Below are 20141 nucleotides of genomic sequence, written 5' to 3' on the forward strand. Positions count from 1 at the left end.
CTTTAGGGTTTTCTAGTTATACTATCTTATCATCAGCAAACAGCAACAGTTTGACTTCCTCTTTATCAATTTGAATGCCCTTTCTTTCTTTCTCTTGTTTGATTGCTCTGGCTAGGACTTCCAGTACTATGTTAAAGGGAAGCGATGAGAGTGGCATCCTTCCCTTGTTCCAGTTCTCAGAGGGAATGCTTTAAACTTTTCCCCATTCAGTATTTTGTTGGCTGTGGGTTTGTCATAGATGGCTTTTATTAGATTGAGGTATGTCCCTTGTATGTGGATTTGGCTGAGGGAAAACAGTGACAGCATTTACTGATTAGAATTGTTATACATTTTTAAAAAATTAATCGTATTTATTTAACTACAAGCCAGTCTTACTTAAATCAGGACTCCCCAACAAAAAATATCCTGTCAGTCATTTATGATCTGGATTCCGGTGTGTGAGATCAATTAAATTATGGTGCACATAAAAAAATCACGAGACATTTCTTTTTTGTGATAGATAAAGTAATGGCCAATTATTACATATCAGTAAGTTTTTTGAGATAAGCTATCAAGTCTACTCTTTCTGTCTTCTTCTAAATGCCAGTGAAGATCATTTTTGTTCCAGAGATGTACTTCTTGGGATTCTCCAAATAATCCATCAGTGTCTCCTCTGCCCAGCTGATGTCTTTGTTTTTGTTGGCATCTGTATAAGAGAACTTAGCAGGCTGACCTGTCTTCTGCCCAGAAATCATGAAGATATGGCCCAGTCTTGTGCTTGCCCCTCTTTTCCATGGTGTGACACTGGGGACACTTCTAAACAAAAATCTTCTTGCCTTCCTCAGCATCACTCATATTTAATTTTATCTTTTCATGCTCGTACTACAAAGGTTCCTGCTCAGAAGCCAAACTCTTTCTCTCTCTTGTATTTTGAATCCTAACAAAATCTAACATCCTTGAAACATTACTAATTTTTGGAGGGAAGTTTATTCATTATCTTTATGGAACGCTTTAGCTTATCATCAAAAAGAATGCCCACTTACAAGACTATTCTATTATATGTAATTTATATCTTAATTATTTATATGAACATCATATTCAAAGCACATTGCTAGTTGAGCAGAATGGCACATCAATAAATGAAATCCAAGCCAAATCCTGATATCTGAATGCTGATAAAGGGCACATCTCCATATATCAAAACAGAGTGGAGTGGAAGAAAGATTTTCCACATTAAAAGACTCAGTGACTTAACTATTTAAAACATTTGGTCAAGGCTTGTTCTCAAGCATTGGGGTTTTCACAAAGATGTTCTTGTCTGTGGATAGTTGTTAGTTAAACTTTCTGTTGGGAGGAAGTAGTGAAGCCTAAGACTTCCTATTCCGCCATCTTGCTCAAGTTTAATCTTCTTGGTATAACATCTTTACAGAGTAATTGACAATATTTATGAATAGATATTTACATTTTTATTTTAAAAACATTAAAAATATATTTACATATGCTTATGTAAATATATATTCTTATATATTTGTATATATATTTCATATATATAATGTCCATGTGGACACATGCATGGACCACAGAACTGGATGAAAGTTGCATCAGAAGGTTTCACTTTGATGATACCACTCCTCCCTCTCCCCCAGATAGGCACAAGGCCACATGGGGAGGATTCCCCTAAGCCTACGTATTCTCCAAGAGGAAAAGAGAACTGGAGATGCACATCCAGCTTCCCCAGCATTCTGAGACACTTTCCAGGAAGCCCACGCTGGTCCACATTGTATTTAAAAATCATAACATCACTTTGTACCCCATAAATCTATACAATTATAATTCATCAATTAATAATAACAATTACACTGAGTTATATTCTTATCACAGAATATAAGTAGGCCATTTAGTTTTATTCTTTATCATTTTATTTTTTCTAATTTTCTATGAACAGCATTTATTTTCTTAAAAAGAATCATCATTAAAAAGAAAATAAGCTTTAATTTTCTTGATCATTCTAAAATTTAATAGTCTAAATTTGAAAATTACTGATATCATTTAGACTACAGTACTACTTTTTTCATTCATTTATTTCATTACCTAATTTATAAAGATTGTTATTTCAATGTCAATCATTAATTTACTACCAAGTTGAAAGCTTACAACATGCTTACTGGAGCAGAGAAATTAGAAAGAAAGGCTTAACTAGTTCTCCAAAGTCACTTTTGCCTTATAATTTTCACAGAGTAGCGTGAAAAGAGTTTTTAAAATAATAAATAATTTTGATTTATTAATCATGATAATTTATTAATAAGTCAATATATCTGCCTCTTAGTTGGCTCTTTTAGCTAAAACCTGGGGGGTTGGGGAACATATTAAACTTTTCAGAGTACACAAAATAGATTTTAGTTTCTAAATTTGGAACATTTAGGAGCAGCTAATAGATGAAAGGAGTTAGGAATTTTTTATTCAGTTTTAAACTTCACCTTATTGCTCAATAAGTGTGACTGACTTTGATAATGTGTTGTCCCTCTACAAACATTATATTATTGACCCAGAGTCATGATACTAAGCTGCTTATTCAGACTTGTTGATAAATGGCTGTGACTCATTCACACACATTTGCATCCCACCTAATTGAGATTAGGGTAAAGTTTATGTCAGCACAAAAACATTTTTGATGTAAGGGGAAAACAAACCAGTGGCTGTAATAGAAACTGGACCCTTCTTTATTGCCATGGTCCTCCAACTGACCTAATTGATCCAGGGACAACATTCAGTGTTTCCTTCTAAACAGTTCAGTTCAGGACAGTTCCTTCTAACAAATATTTATCACCACTGAACTTCAGATCTACATAATAACAACTTGCAAATAACCAAGTAGAAAATCTGTGAGGAATAGAAAAAACGTCCCACCTTAATCAACATCAAAGGATACTTTTCAATGCCATGTGAGCAGTGTGAAAAGGTGAGAATGATCCCTGGACCCACCAAAGCTCATGCATAGCTGCATCCCTGCAGCCAGTACCTATGACTGGCAGCTGTTGACACCATGCCCAAGAAAAAGGCTGAAGGATGGACCAAGGTTAAGAACAGACCACAGAAAAGATCCACAAGATTGTCTGCTAGACATCCTTCTCCAAAGCTGGAGCCCAAGCCAGAAAAGGCCCCTACAAAGAAGGGAGAATGTTTATATAAAGAGAAAAAGAGAAAAACTTATGTTGGCAAGGATGGAAATAACTTTGCAATAAACAAAGATGTCAAAACAGACCAGGCACAGAAAGTTAAAGGTGTTGTGAGATGACAAGTGAAGTGTGTGCATTTTTTGATAACTCTGGACTTCTGGTGACTGTACAATTTGAAATACTATTTTTTATCAAGTTTTATAAAAATGTAGAATTTAAGCTATGCTGTTAGCTCACAGAACACTTTATTGTTTTTTGGAAAGGGTCATATGTCACTAATAGAATGTCACTGAAGCTGGATTGATGTGGGGAAAACACCTTTCCCTTCTAGTTTTGAGACTTCCTCTTAGCTCCCAGAAGAGATTCTCTGGCATTGACACACATATCCAACTTAGCACAAATGCTCGTGCTGTAGAAAAACAAATTCATTTTAATGTTTCTTCTCCCTTTCCACCTTCAGCATAGGCTTAACTCCCTTAAATCCAGTCACCTTTTGGGACCTGACCCTCAATAATTGGTTACCAGTATGTCAAGCAATCTGGACTTGCCAGTGTCCCACAAAAGAGCAGCAATTCCATTTCTAGACTGTAGGTCTTCAGATAAATTCTGCCATTTTCATTTCACTTCCCGAAAGTGAGGGTCAGCTTGGGAAAAGTTGTTGAACAACATGCTAAATGGGAGATGTCAACCTTCACTCTAAACTTTTCCGTTTAGAGCATCAAATAAAGACTTCATTGCATTTTATAGTGGCTTTCTGATTTTGGTAGCCCATTGAAGAAGGAAGTTTGAAAGTTGTTGCATACTGTTAATGATTTTCTGCCCATGTCCTACCTGAAATACCATGACTGTCTATGAGAAATACCTTTAATAAAGTTGGATACAGTTTGGCTTGGAGTAAATAAATAAATAAATGCTCTCTCTCTCTGTGTGTGTGTGTGCACGTGCATGTAAATCCTGCCCTCAAGGAACTTGAATTTGCCTAGCAGGCAAGAAGATTAAGAGAAAGAGGTAAGCCAGGAAATATAGCAATTTGAGTTGGTGTTATGTCTAGAGTTAAATCTTATGATGCTTCACCTCAGTGTTATAAAAAATTATAATGAACCAGTACCTTTGCTGGATGAGCAAACACAATGAGATAATGAGAGAGCTGTCAAATCTCAGTTGGACTTCCCAGATGAATTAAATTCCTCTGCATGGTTGATCCTGATGCTAATCCCAACACCTAGGTGATCCTTGCACTCTGTTTTTTTTTTAACTTTCTCCTCTAATTAATATATTTAGTGCTACTCAGATTTCTTCATTCATTTTTTTTTCATCTTTTCTCTAGCCATTAAAAAGTTAACTTTCCAACCTGCGAATGCATCTCAACCTCAAGTATTTGCATGGATGAGCTTCAAAGGCCTATATGTTTCTTTAAAAAGTTTTTGAGAGAAAATTTTTGAATTTAAGGTATTGCCCTAATCTTAACAAGAACAGGGCACTAATCAAATCCCTTGTTAGTTAAAAATCAATATCCTTCTTGTCTTATTTAAAAGTGTCTGCCAAAGACCTTGAAGGCATTACATTATTATAAAATTTTCAGATGAATTTATTAAAAGATGTATTCTTATATTTACTTATGCTCTGTGTACATTTTTGTCCCATTGTTTACATAAATATCTTTTTCCATGCAACTTCCATTTTTTATTTTTTCACTGGGACAATACTATCACATTGTTGAACCTGGTCAACCAAAGATTCGCTTAATGACTTAACTCTGTAGACATTGATTAAACACCTTCTCTGAGCAAAGTAAAATGGTAGCCACTCAGGTAAATACAAAGATAAATTATCAAATATCCAATTCTCCTAAAGTTCAACATCAAGTGGAAGAGGTGGTGATAACACACATAATTCAATGCCTGTGTAAGATATTGAGAAAAAAATAGAGGAGGAGAGTAAAATCGAGATGCCAGAATTTCTGGCAATAAACAAAAGCATCAAAGAAGTCTTCTTAACACCTGTAAATCTCAGGATTTCTCTGGTAGATTTTGTTAGAAATGACAATATTCAAAACAGTTTTCATCCTCCCAGCTGGGAATAGCTATCAAATCATAAGTCCAAGTTTTCTCATAGTTCACTAAATTCTCTTGGGTCTTGAAGAAGATAGCCAAAAGCTATCAATTAATATTCACATTATTTTGATGGTATGTAGAATATTTTATAAATTTGACATGGTCAAATATTTAGCCCCTTTTAATGATGGCAAAATATATTCAGACATAAAAATGCTCACTAAAAATGTAGACATCAGTTATACCCACTTTATTATGGCCATGAGTTAATAATTGATTTGTATGAAACAAAAAATAGAAAGATAATTAACAAGAGAAATTGATTCTTTTTATAAAAAGGAGACTTGCTGCTCATAGAAAAATCATATGGGAAAAAATATATTCAATTTTATGCCCAAATGATCAAGTATTGAGAATTGAATAAAGAATTTGCAAAAGTGCAGGGACTTAAAATCCCATATGTACATGTTCAAGAAGTCACTATAATATGTGTCCTAGCAAAATGTGGTAGAAAAACAAGAAAGAGGTAGATTGGTATCTAGGACCTAGAGGACCAAACACAAAGAGCTGCAAAGTGGAGTTTTACCAGGACAGCCATGACTTAGGCTAGAAAGTAACCAGTATGGGTAAAAGCAGGAAGAACAAGGACTCCAGGGATATCTTAGTTTATTTGGGCTGCTATAACAAAAAATGCCGCAGACTAGGTGGCTTGCCAATAAGAGAAATTTATTTCTCATGGTTCTAGAGGGTGGAAAGTTTAAGATCAACGCTGTGGTAGATCCAGTGTCTGGTTAAGGCTCTCTTCCTGGTTCATCAATGATAACCTCACTTGGTGGAAAGGGAAGAGGAGATCACTGGTGTCTCTTTTATATGAGCACTAATTCCATTCAGGAGGGCTCCCTCTGCCCAAATGAACTATTCATCTCTCAAAGGTCTTACCTCCAAATAGCCTCACATTGACTATTAGGTTTCAATATATGTATTTTGGGAGGACACAAACATTTTGTTCGTAACAAGAGGTAAGCTTTCCAAATTATATTTATTTGTACATTTGAAGAAATAATAGTGGTGAGTTTGGTTGATATGACACAGGATTTGTAAAGGTATATGGAAACTCAGACAAAACAAGAAAGAGAATAAAGCAGTTATGAATTCCAAGAGTAGCAAAAGACTGAAAAAAAGTAAAATACAATAATGGCATACTACTTAACTCATTAATAACAGTACGTACATAGTAAATACTGACAATAACTTAAGCAAATGTTTTATAAGATATTGAGAAGATAGAGGAAAGGAAGAAAGGTTAGTGCAAAACAGAGAAATTTGTAAGTCAATAAGTAATATCTACATGTGATAAATCAAGAAAAAGTGATGTACATATATAATTTAGATATGGAAGAGGGAGAAATGTCAGAAGACTCAACTACATTTGTTATGTCTCTGGGTAATGGCACTGGAAATGAAGAAACGTGGGAATGTATCTGATGTTTATTATAACCTTTTATTTTTAGAAAACTATATGTATATTATTTTGATTAAAAATCTTTGGCCAGTCACAGTGGCTCATGTCTGTAATCCCAGCACTTTGGGGTGCTGAGATGGGTGGATCGCTTGAGCTCATGAGTTAGAGACCAGACTGGGCAACATGGTAAAACTCTCTCTTCAAAAAATACAAAAATTATCCAGGTGTGGTGTCATGATGTACCTGCAGTCTCAGCTACTTGGGAGGCTGAGGAGGGAGGATGGCTTAAGCCTGGAAGGCAGAGGTTGCAGTGAGCCGAGATAGGGCCACTACACTCCAGCCTGGGTAATAGAGTCAGACTTTGTCTCAAAAAAAAAGAAAATCCTCAATTTATTTTTATTAATTTGCAAACCAAAAAGTACATCCTGCCTAATCTAAGTAGGAAGGAATTTGTTAAAGAATATAGATGGAGCTAAGGAAACAGAACTGAATATCCAAGAGCACACAGAAATGTAGTCCAACAAAGAAATTTCTACCACCAAAAGTTGCTTATTCCAGCTACCACACTTTCCAGAAAAATGGTTCAGGTTGCTTACTTTTGAATCAGTCTTCTAGACTGTGAATGCTACGTCCTCAGCTGAGAAGCAAAGGAGTCTAGAAAAGTGAATTTTCTGGATCCTCCTTTGAAGGAGTCTAGAAAAGTGAATTTTCTGGATCCTCCTTTGAAAAAGCAGAACTTTGAGTGTGGAGAATTATCAAAATATAGACAAGGAGTTCAAAAAATACTGGGCATCCAGAAATGATACAGTTTAGTACATACAGATGCATAATTCCTCTCCTAGAATGTGTGTTTTTCTCAATGATATCTGACCATTTAAATAAAAGCTTCATTAATAATTCTAAAAAAAATCCTAAGAAAATGTTGTAATTCTGGATTGGCTTCTTCTGGTGACTCATGTGTTGTGATGGGCTAGATATATCTTAGCATAATCTAGTGAGTACAGATTCTGGGCTGGAATTTAAGAAAGCAAGTTTGAACAACAGCTGAAACATTTTGTTATATGGAAAGGTACAGAAGACCAGATTTTAAAATTAACATCTTCAGAAAATAGTTATGAATGGCTTTGTACTGCTAACTTTATTTCTTCTACACACTACACATTAAATATTCTTTTGACTTTAGCTGTAAATTGGCCATCTTAAGTACAAGTCTTGGTGACTGTACTTTTCTTTAGCTAAAATTACCAAAAATTACTTTACTTATTAGCAGTGATTATATGATTGTCAACTATGTTAAGAAGTAAACATATCGATTCATCTTCAGGATAATTATCTCTCAATAATTAAAGGCAAGTGAAGACATCTAGAACACAAGAAAATCAAGTCCAAATCCATTCTGTAATATAGAACAATAATTGGAATAGTTACTTGATGAAATGAGTCCCAGTTTCATTTGCTAATTCTGAGTCAACATAACACTAGGAAACTAGGCTAGCCCAACAATTTAAACATTATTTATATATCCAGAAAACAACTCCTAGGAATATAATCACTCCAAAATTCTTCAGACACATGAGTCCTTCAAGACAGAATCACAGATAGTAGATATCACATGATAGCATCCCATCAATTATGTTCTGCCTGTGGGAAAGATGATAATAGTCATTGATTCACAAAATGTATGTGGTGGGAATAAATTTAGAGTTGATCTTATATATATCAGGCTCATTTTACAGATCATAAAACCCACAATGTTGGAATTAAAAATAATCACATCTTCATTTTGTATGTGAAAAGAAAAACTCAGAAAGTAAAAGCAATAACATATGTGGCAGAAAATGTTTGGAACACAGATTTCTTGATATCAAAGAAGTAAGGAGCTAAGAAATCATGTCAGAGAGTGTACACACTCTTAACTGCTACACTATACTGCCCTTTGACAAAAAACGAAAAACAGTTAATAAACATGAAAAGTCCAATTTTAACAATAATAAAGATATGCAACTTAAAACAAGAAGAAATCACATTTCACACATAATTGATCTCATTATTTACAGTAATTATGTCCTATAAAGTTGCTGAGAATACTAAAGTAGTGAGTACTGAGTCATTGCTTTTAAAAGGAAATATAGGATAAGACTCCTCTAAGATTTCAGTGACAACATTTTTGTCAAATGATTAATATGTTAATATAATTTTATTATATACAGTAACTGAGAAGGGTTTAACATTTTCCTAACCCTGGGTGACATGAACATAAATTTCTTTGGCATTTAGCCTCACAATAAGGTTATCTACTATTCTTTTTTACTTGTCATCTTATAAATCTACAAAGTTGGCTGCTTTTCCATCTTTTCCATGTCATCAGCCTGGACTATAGATGTTACTTGAGCATTTTTCCAGAGCTGCCTCACATACAGATGAACAAATTTTCACTTGCTTTTTCTGGATGTAGCATAGCGTTGATTTATTAACATTAACCTCATGTTCAACAGCACTATAACTCAGCCCTGAATAAAGCTTATTGGACATATGTATTTTCTCCAGAAGACACATTACAGTTTTCTTACATATAGGAACACTAAACAGCACTTTAGCACTGGGATTGGAGACCATTTTACACAGCAAAACCACTAGCAAAAGCACAAAAATGCAAAAATTTTGCCACTAAATTGACCTAAAAGGGATGCTTTTTTACAATAAGAAAGTCGAAACAAGAAGGCAGAGTGTTGCCTTGTTAAGCTTTAGCTGGAAATGTGCCAAATTTTTTGCCCAACTCATTCATTCATGAATGCTTATGAATGACCAGGAAAGTGCTTCAGGGTTTCAAATACATCTTAATGAGTAGGCAAATTCAAGAATACAAAATTTATGAATAATGAGCACTGGGTATATATTGACAAAGAATTAGATAAGATTAGTGTTGGCAAGGATGAGGGACAGTGGACACACTCCACTGCTGGTGTGTGCCTTTTGGATTAGTCCAGAATTTCCAGAAGTCAACTTGGAAATACAAATCAGAAACCTTAAAGTTGTTCTCATGCTGTGATGGTTCATTTCATGTGTCAATTTGACTGGCCCACAGGTTGCTCAGATGTTTGAACAAACATTCTAGATGTTTCAGTGAGGGTGGTTCTGGATGAGATTAACATTTAAATTGCTAAACTGAGTAAAGCAGGTTGCCATCCTCAATGTGTGTGGGCCTCATCCAATCAGTGGAAGGTCTGACTAGAACAAGAAAGCTGATCTTCCTCTGAAAAGGAAAGAAGTCCTTTGGCCTAAGCACCTTCAAACTGGACATCCGTTTTTTCCCTGCCTTTGGACTCAAACTGAAGCATCTACTCTTAATGGATCTTGAGCCTTCAGATGGAACTACACTAGCTCTCCTTGTTCTCAGGCTCTCAGATTCAGCCTAGAACCTACACTACTGGCTCTCCTGGATCTCCAACATGCTGAATCATCATGAAAATTTTGGGACTTGTCAGCTTCCATAATTGCATAAGCCAATTATTTATAATAAATCTCTTTACATACATATATAAACACATGATGTGTATGCATTCTATGTACACACACAAATTGTGTGCATACATGTGAGCGTATGTGTGTGTCCATATATATGCCTGTGTATTGGTTGTTTCTCTAGAGAGTCCTGAGAAATACACATGCTTTATTCCTGGAATTGTACTTCTAGGACTATATCCTGAGAAATTAATTTGGACAGTATGCAAATAGACAGATAGCTGTGTATGTACAGTATATGAGACTGTATATAATATATACAATATAGTATATAATAGCTGTATATATTGTACATAATGAGAGGTTTGTGGGAAGAATATTTATAATGGCAACAAATTAGGAAGAAAATAAACATCCACAGCAAAGTTTTTTATATATCCTACTATGCTGTTATATCAAAAATTATGATATAGACATTTATTTATGTGAAAAGGTACTTAGAAAATTTTGAGTAAAAATTTGCTAACGACCAAAAAAATTGCTAAAGACCATACATAGTAGAATCACATTTTTAAAATGTATATGAGATGTATCATACAGAGCAAGATGGTCAAATGGAACCCTCCAGTGATCACTCCCCCTACAGGAACACCACATTGAACAGCTATCCACACAAGAAAGCCCCTCCATAAGAACCAAAAATCAGATGAGCAATCACCGAACCTGGTTGTAACATCATACCAGAGGAAGAGGCAGTGAAGTGGTAGGAAAGACAATCTTGAATTGCTGACACTGCCCCTCTCCCATTTTCCAGCAGCAGACACCTGGTGTGGAGAGAGAATCTGTGTGCTTGGGGTAGGGAAAGCACAGTGATTTTAAGACTTTGCATTGAACTTAGCATTGCCTGTCACAGTGGAAAGCAACACCGGGCAGAATTCAGCCGGCACCTATGGAGGGAGCATTTAGACCATCCCTACCAGAGAGGAATCATCCATCTCAGCAGTTAGAACCTGAGCTCCAACTAGCCGAACCTCTGCAGACTGAAGTGCTATGGGGTTCTAAATGCACATGAAAGGCAGTGTAGGCCACAGGGATTGCAAGTCTTGGTGCTTGCAAGGCTTGGAGCCAGTGGATCTGGGGTGCACATGACCTAGTGATACATTACCTGGGGTGGAAAATGGAGTACTTGTGTCACTCCTCCCCTAACCCCAGGCAGTGCGATTTGCAGTTCTGGAAGAGACTCCTTCCCTCTGTTTGAAGAGAGGAGAAGGAAGAGTAAAAAGGACTTTCTCTTAAAACTTGGATACCAGCTCAGCCACAGCTGGATAGGGCACCAGGCAGAGTCCTGAGGCCCACATTCCAGGCCCTAGCTCCCAGATGACATGTGTAAACATACATTGGGCCAGAAGGGAACCCATTGCTTTCTGGGGTTTCCTTCTGGCCCAGGCAAGGAACCAGTTCTGGTAGGATCCATCAACTGCTGACTAAAGAGTACTTGGGCTTTGAATAAACATCAACAGTAGCCAGGTAGTACTTGCTGCAGGCCTTGAGTGAGATCCAGTACCCTTCTGGCTTCAGCTATGACTCAGAACATCCTCAGCTGTGGTCGTCATGGGGAGAGACTCTTTCTGCTTGAGGAAGAAGAGGGATGGGTAAAGGGGACTTTGTCTTGCAGCTTGGGTACCAGCTGGGCCACAGTGGGTTAAAGCAAGAAGTGGGTTCCTGAGTCCCTTATTCTAGGCTTTGGCTCCTGGAAGGCATTTCTGGACCCACTCTGGGCCAGAGGGGAGCCAACTTTCCTGAAAGTAGAGACCTAGGCCTGGCAGCCTTTACCACAGGCTTACTGAAGAGCCCTTGAGCCTTCAGTGAACATCAGCGGTAGCTAAGCAGTACTCACTGTGAGCCTGGGGTGGTAGTGGCCATGAGGAGAGACTCCTTCTGCTTAAGGAAAGGTGAGGTAAGAGTGGGAAGAACTTTGTCTCATGGCTTGGGTGTCAGCTCAGCCACAGTAAAAAAGAGCACAAACTAGATTCCTTAGGTTCCTGAAACTAACTTTATAACTTAAAAAAGGAAAAGCCTCAAAAAAAAAAAAAACATAATATAATGATGCATCTTAAACAACGAGCAAAGCAAGAGCAAACCAAACCCCCAATTAGGAGATGAAATAATAAAGATCAGAGCAGAAGCAAATGGATTGGAATGAGGAAACAATACAAAAGATTAACGAAACAAACACTGGAGCTTTGAAAAGAGGAATAAAATCCACAAAACTACAGCCAGACTAAGAAAAAAGAGAGAAGACTCAAATAAATAACATCAGAGATTGTTTTTCTTTAAAAAAGGGCACATCACAAATGATAGTAGAGAAATTCAAAGGATCATTAGAGGCTACAACGAGTAACTAAATGTCAATAAATTGGAAAACCTAGAATAAATGGATAAACTCCTAGACACATGCAACCTACCAAGGTTGAACCATGAAGAAACCCAAAATCTGAATAGACCAATAATAAGGGATGACAGCTAAGTTTTAATAAAAAAAAGTCTCCCAGTAAAGAAAAGCCTGGGACCCAATGGCTTCACTGCTGAATTTTATCAACCATTTAAAAAAGAACTAATATTAATCCTACTTCAACTATTCTGAAGTATAGAAGATGGGGGAATACTTCCAAACTCATTCTGTGAGGCCAGTACTACCCTGATACCAAAAAAACTTAGTATAGAAGAAGCGTACCTCAATACAACAAAAGCCATACATGAGAGATCCACAATTAGTATAATACTGAATGAGGAATAACTGAAAGCCTTTCCTCTAATATCTGAAACTCAATGAGGATGCCCACTTTCACCAATGTTATTCAACATATTACTGGAAGTCCTAACTAAAGCAATCAGAAAACAGAAATAAATAAAGGGCATCCAAAATGAAAAGGAAGAATTTAAATTATCCTTGTTTGCAGGTTATATGATCCTATATTTGAAAAAACCTAAAGACTCCACCAGAAACTATTAGAACTCATAAATAAATTCAGCAAAGTTGCAGGATACAAAATCGACCTACGAAAATAAGTAGTATTTCTATATGCCAACAGCAAACAATCTGACAAAGAAATCAAGAAAGTAATCCCATTTGTAATAGCTACAAATAAAATACCTAGGAATAAACCCAACCAAAGAAATTATAAAAATCTCTACAACGAAAACTATAAAACATTGATGCAATAAATTAAAGAGGACACAAAAAATGGAAACATATTTTATGTTCATGGATTCTAAAAATTAATATTGTTAAAAGTCTATACTGCCTAAAGCAATCTACAGACTAAATGCAATCTCTATAAAAAATTCCAGTGACATTCTTCACAGAAATAGAGAAAATAATCCTAAAATTTATATGGAACAACAAAAGACCCAGAATAGCCAGAGTTATCCTGAGCAAAAAGATCAAAACTGGAGTAATCATATTACTTGACTTCAAATTATATTACAAAGCTATAATAACAAAAACAACATGGACCTGGCATAAAAACAGACACATAAACCAGTGGAACAGAATAGAGAACACAGAAATAAATCCATACACCTACAATGAACTCATTTTAGACAATGGTGCCAAGAATACACAGTGGGGAAAGAACAGTCTCTTCAATAAATGGTGTTTTAAAAACTGATATCCATATGCAGAAGAATGACACTAGACCCCTATCTCTCATCAAATACAAAAATCAAACAAAAATAGATTAATGACTTAAATATAAGACCTTAAACTATGAAACTACCAAAAGAAAACACTGAGGAAGTTTTCCAGAAATTGGTCTGGTCAAAGGTTTATTGTGTAATACCCCACAAGGACAGTCAAGCAAAGCAAAAACAGACAAATGGGATCACATCAAGTTCATAAGTTTCTGCACAGCAAAGGAAACAATACAGAAGTGAAGAGATAATCCATAGAATTGGAGAAAATATTTGCAAACTATCCATCTAACAAGGAATAACCAGAATATACAAGGAGCTCAAACAACTCTATAGGAAAAAATCTAATAATCTAAGAATGTGCAAAAATCTGAATAGACACTTCTCAAAAGAAGACCTACAAATGGCAAACAGATACATGAAAACATGCTCAACATCATTGATCACTGGAAAAATGCAAATGAAAACTGCAATGAGATAGCACTTCACCACAGTTAAAACTGGTTTTATTCAAAAGACAGGCAATATTAAATGTCGATGAGGATGTGGAGAAAAGAGGCTTCTTGCACACTGTTGGTGAAATGTAAATTAGTACAGCCACTATAGACAATAGTATGGAGGTTTCTGAAAAAACTGAAAATAGAACTACCATATGATCCAGCAATCCCACTGCTAGGTATATACCCAAAATAAAGGACACTAATATATCAAAGAGATATCTACACTCCTGTGTTTATTGCAGCACTACTCACAATAGCCAAGACTTGAAAGCAACCTAAGTATTCATCAACAGATGAATGGATAAAGAAAATGTGGTACACATACATATTCCCAAGGTAGTATTATTCTGCCATTAAAAAAATGAGATGCAGTCATTTGCAACAACATGGATGGAACTGGAGGATATTATATTAAATAAAATAACCCAGACCCAGAAACACATGCTTTTTGTGTTCTCACTTACTGTGGGAGCTAAAATTTAAAACATTGAGCTCATGGAGATAAAGTAGAACGATGGTTACCAGAGGCTAGGAAGGATGCGCGGGCAGGAAATGGGGATCGTTAAGGGGTACAAAAATATAGTTAAATAGAATAAAGAAGAACTAGTATTTGAGCGCACAACAGGTTGAGCAAACAACAATTTATTGTACATTTTAAAATAATTTAAAAAATAGAATTGAAATGTTTGTAATACAAACGATAAATGCTTGAGGTGATGGATACCACATTTACTCTGATGCAATTATTACACATGGTATGTCTGTATTAAATTATTTCATGTACCCCATAAATATGTACACTATGTACCCATAAAAATTAATAAGAAAACATGTATATGAAAATATGTGGATAGAAAGACATTTAGCAGAAGCCTTCAGAGAAGTTTCTGTAATGTATATATGTTGTTGCATTGCTTAATTAAGAAAAAAGCACATGATGGATAAAAGGCTTTGTGACATAGTAGAAACAACTCTAGATTTGGTGTCAGGTGACCTGGGTTCTAAAGCAGCTCCTCATTAATTTGATATGGTGACTAAACTACTCTGGTCCTTCTTTCCTTATCTATAATATGGAATTAAACTAACTAATCTCTAAGGTCTCTCCCAGTACCAAAGTTTCTTGGGACCATATTTCTTTGGACTTCTTGGTAAAGTTTTTAAGGGTTTGTAAGCCTCATGATCTCAACTCGGGAGTCTAAGGAAACACACCATGAACAATTTTTCTGCACATTAGCTGGTGGGACATTCCCCATTGATGGCTCTAATGCTAACTATAACTTGGCTTGATCCTGTTTTCGTGATACTGAAATGGAGGGACACAGATGAGATGTGGGCTTTGCTTTGTCTGGTTGCATTGTCCTAATGTCCTAGAAAGAGGAGATAGTATATAGTAAGAAGAACATGGATGGCAGGGTTTGAATTCTTACTCTAACACTTACTGATTCCGAGGAATGTTTTACACATCAGAAAAAAACAGAAATCTACTGGACAAGAGTTTTTGTGAGCTCCAAATTCATTAAGGCAGGTAAACTGAATAGCACACAATAAGCAATAGAAAAAAAAGTACTGTAATTTTTTTTCTTCTTCTTCCTTTCACAAATGACATATTCTAGAATCAGGTTGATTCTGTGAAAAATGGGAAAAGAGAGATAAGTTTTCTTCATAATTGGCCTAGCAGCTGAAGGTAATCTTGTTCTACTGAACAGTTACATTATAGACAGCTGATAAATTGTAACTTACAATGAATATGTTGTCATAGCAGTAAAAAAAAAAAAAAAAAAGCAAGTTAAGCAGTAAGAGACAGGAAACAAGGATTTAATTTTGAGATCAATTTGGAACACAATTAAGGTGATGTAGGAACCTAATATTTCATTTGTCTAATAAAATACCTAGGCTTGCTAGTGATTATATGCAGAGTCATTTCCTGTCCCCTCTAATAGATAATAGCTCTGACACTGTGTCCTTTAACAAAGTGTCAAAGAAACAGTTAAATATACTCCAAGAGGAAAACAAATCACACCCTGCCAGACCTACATTATTTTGAGATTCTGCCCACTGAAGTAGGAAGATAGCCTAACCTTTTTTTTTTTTAACTCAAGAAATCTGATGGTATCTTGGGAAAAAAAGGTTATAGCTTTATCCTGAAAACTCATTCCATTATTTAGAAAGGACATCATGCAAACGAATGTTGATGCATAACTGGGAACAAATGATAAGGCCTCTTAAGACCTCAAAAAACTTGGGTTTTTATAGTGAGGAATTCAAATCGTTAGTCAAAGAGATAATCTCCTAAATGTCTGTCTGTTCCCTGATCCCATTTTGATTTCTGATTACCTTCAAACTCTGTAAAGCTACAGTTTCCCAACTATGTGCCAAAGCACCTCAAGGTGATGCAGAAAATCCATAGAGAGTACTGTGAGATGTTTATATTTTTAAGGGAAACACAGTGGTCTTTAGCACCTGTCAGATGTTCCATGAATTAATTATAAGCTGAAGGTAATTCGCAGATTGCATACCATTCCTCTGCAGGCCATCATATCTTTTAGAAGCTGGGTTTTTCACAGATGATGTAATAAAAAGCAAGCACTGCACAAAAAGTAATGTGGAACAGGAAGTGAGGGTAGTCGTGTCCAAACTGACTCTGAGGTTTAAGAAGCTGTGCGGTGCCCAGTGAGTGCACGCTTCCCATTAGGAAGCAATTGTGGTTATTAAAGAATGACATAAAATATTTTCTCTTTAAATTTATGTGGATTATTTTAAGCAGCTACTATTAATAATTTGCTAGGACATAAATAGTTATTAAGTTGTTTGGACCTAACTATTTACTATACTGAAGTGTCAGAAATTTCTTTTGGCCTGGGATGCTGTGGAATAATAAACACCACGGGCCACCTGAAGAGAGAAAGTTTGGTAACTCTGCCTTGCAGCTGTCTTCCACTTTGTCAAGACAGCACAGGTCAATGTTTTGTCTTCAATGGCATAGCTATAACAATAAACTGCCTGAGAAGGCTGGGAAGTTTGTACTCCCTTTCATTGAAGCAGAGAAAGTGAAAATAAATTTTCAGTCATTAAGGTCTTTTCAACCTACTGAGAAATGTCTGCATGCCTCATGTTAAACATTTGTCACCTGAGGACAGCCATCTGTTCTTTACAATTTTCATTTGGCCATAACCTCCTCTCCTCTTGCCAAAAGTATTAGAAGGTTGATGGCTTGCTATACAAAATCAGGATGCTTTGGAATTGCCTATTGGATGTGCTTATTTGTAGGAATATTTATGTTATCTGACCTACTTTCTGCATTTCTCCAAAGATTCACATCTCATAAATATACTATTTAATTTCTAACCATGTTCCAAACTGCAAGCACCCTAAAACAATTATTTTATTCTTCTGCTTAAATTGGAAAGCTGGAAAGTAAGTATTCAGACATTATCACTTACTCACATAAGAAATGGCACAGAAACCCGAATCTACAATTGCTTACAAAAGATTCCAAAGAATATGTTTGAAGACTTCTCTCTCTTTCCTCTATATTCTCTCTCTTTGGTGGAACTCATTCCACCTCACTGCTAGCACAGGATAATATCTATCAGGTGGCTCCCAAATTTCTGTCTTCTCCTTCTGAATTGTAGCCACACATTTCAAATTGCCTGGACATTTCACAGGCCCCACAAACATCATGCGCCCCAAAATATACTTACCAGCTTTCCTCTTATACTGCTTTTTCTCCTGCCTTTGTTTTTATGGCCATCTCATACTCCAAATCTGTTACCTTTTACTACTCCTTCCTTGTCCACAACAACCAATCGGTTGTCAAGTCTTGGCAATTTATCTCTTCCATTCATCCTCCGCTCCCACTGCAACTTCCCTGATTCAGGTCATTAATCTCTTCTTACTCTAGTTCGTTCTTTGCAAAACAGCTAGAATGATCTTTACAAGATTCAAATAGGCTCATGTAAGCTGCAGACTTTGGTTTTGTATAATTTGACCCCTGCTTGTTTTACAAGTTTCATCTCAAGCTTCTTATCATCTCCACTAAGAGCTGTGGCCTTCTTTTGGCTTCTCAACTATTTGTAGCTCCTCCCCAACTCGGAGCCAATATAATGCTATTTCCTCTACCTAAAAACTTCCTACCTCGGCCTCCCTCCCCTTCTTAAAATTTGGGATCATTTTAGGCTCAAGTTGATCTTCACCTAAATTCTATTCTTTTCTGGAGGAATTTTGATATGAGGAACCACATCTGCTGCCAGTCACTACAGCTCCCATTCCACCTCCAGAACAACAACAAAAAAAGCTGTCACTTTAAGTTGCGCACAAGCTGGCTCCAAATTTGGAGGACACAACAGCCTAAATAAATATAAAACTAAGGTGGTGCAATGACCTATGTTAGCCACAATAGTGAAAAACTCAAGTGTGTATTGATCATAAGAAAAAAATCTTAAAAAGTAGTTGAAGAAGCTATGAGCAAAATCCTTTATTAGTTTTAAGTGGGAAAATCCTTTACCATGATTTACAACTTAGGAACCAAAAAAGAAAATATTAATATATTTTCAGAAAATATTTGCTTTGTATGTTCCATAATGTGTATTCAAGTGTCTACCTATTTATTCAATCATTCAATACGTATTTATTGAATCTCTGCTATGTCCTAGGCTTTGTGCCAGCTGCAGAATTGACCCATCTAGAGGCAAGGGGGCTGGTCTTCCTCATTCTAATATCAGCCAGTGATTCACTGTGGGTTTTTCCCAGGTTGAAAGGTGCAAGTGTTAGGGCCGGGCGTGGTGGCTCATGCCTGTAATCCCAGCACTTTGAGAGGCCGAGGCAGGTGGATCACAAGGTCGGGAGATTGAGACCATCCTGGCTAACACAGTGAAACCCCGTCTCTACTAAAAAAATACAAAAAAAGAAAAAATTAGCCATGCGTGGTGGCGGGTGCCTGTAGTCCCAGCTACTTGGGAGGCTGAGGCAGGAGAATGGCATGAACCCGGGAGGCAGAGTTTGTAGTGAGCAGAGATCATGCCACTGCACTCCAGCCTGGGAGACAGTGAGACTCTGTCTCAAAAAAAAAAAAAAAAAAAAGGTGCAAGAAGGTGCAAGTGTAACTTCCCAAACAAGAAGCTCTTGTTTCCCCCAAAGTCAGTACTTAAAGAAGACTAAGACTATGAGCTCTTAGCAGTCAGTACTCACACCACCTGTGGGGTAGGCACACCAGCCTCGTAAAAGGTATATAGGATACCAATATACCAACAACTTTACTTCAAAGTAAAAATAAAATAATTTTAATTTTGGAAGCCTAAAATGGTACAACTCTCTCTATGCGTGGGTCTGATTAACACAAGCATTGTTGTAGGAGTGGACAAGGATGGATTATGTTGCAGATAACTAGTTTTAACAGTGACATAGTGTGACAACACCAGAAGTAATGGTATCCTCAAATTGGGGCCAACTATTTAATGGATTGATCTATTCCTACCATTGCTTTTCCTTGAGGCATTTGAAAGAAAGATTCGCTTTCTTGAATTGAGTGAGCCAGGTCTTGATAGATTTAGGGAACAGAAAGGGATAACAAACCTTTTAGAAATCTATCATATGAAGAGTACAAATGATTGCATTTTAAAAAATTAGATATGTGACCATATGTGAACCCGTAAGCTAGCGAAGAGCACTTACAAAGTATGGGTTGGAGAGGAGAAGGTTATGGGTAGGTGCAGGAGATGCACCCTAAATCTCTGTTTCTCCCCTCTAAGTGGGGCTGAGAGTTAATAACTTTGGAAATATATAATTATGCAGTGTATGAAGCAAACATTTATAATTA

At 36.3% G+C, this 20141-nt stretch overlaps 1 pseudogene; it reads right to left on the reverse strand.

The window, feature by feature from the left end:
* Window positions 1-518: 518 nt before the first annotated feature.
* Window positions 519-891, reverse strand: LOC112132667 (cytochrome c-like; annotated as a pseudogene).
* Window positions 892-20141: the final 19250 nt, after the last annotated feature.

This window comes from Pongo abelii, chromosome 2 (assembly GCF_028885655.2).
Source record: "Pongo abelii isolate AG06213 chromosome 2, NHGRI_mPonAbe1-v2.0_pri, whole genome shotgun sequence".
In the NCBI taxonomy this organism is placed as follows: Eukaryota; Metazoa; Chordata; class Mammalia; order Primates; family Hominidae; genus Pongo; species Pongo abelii.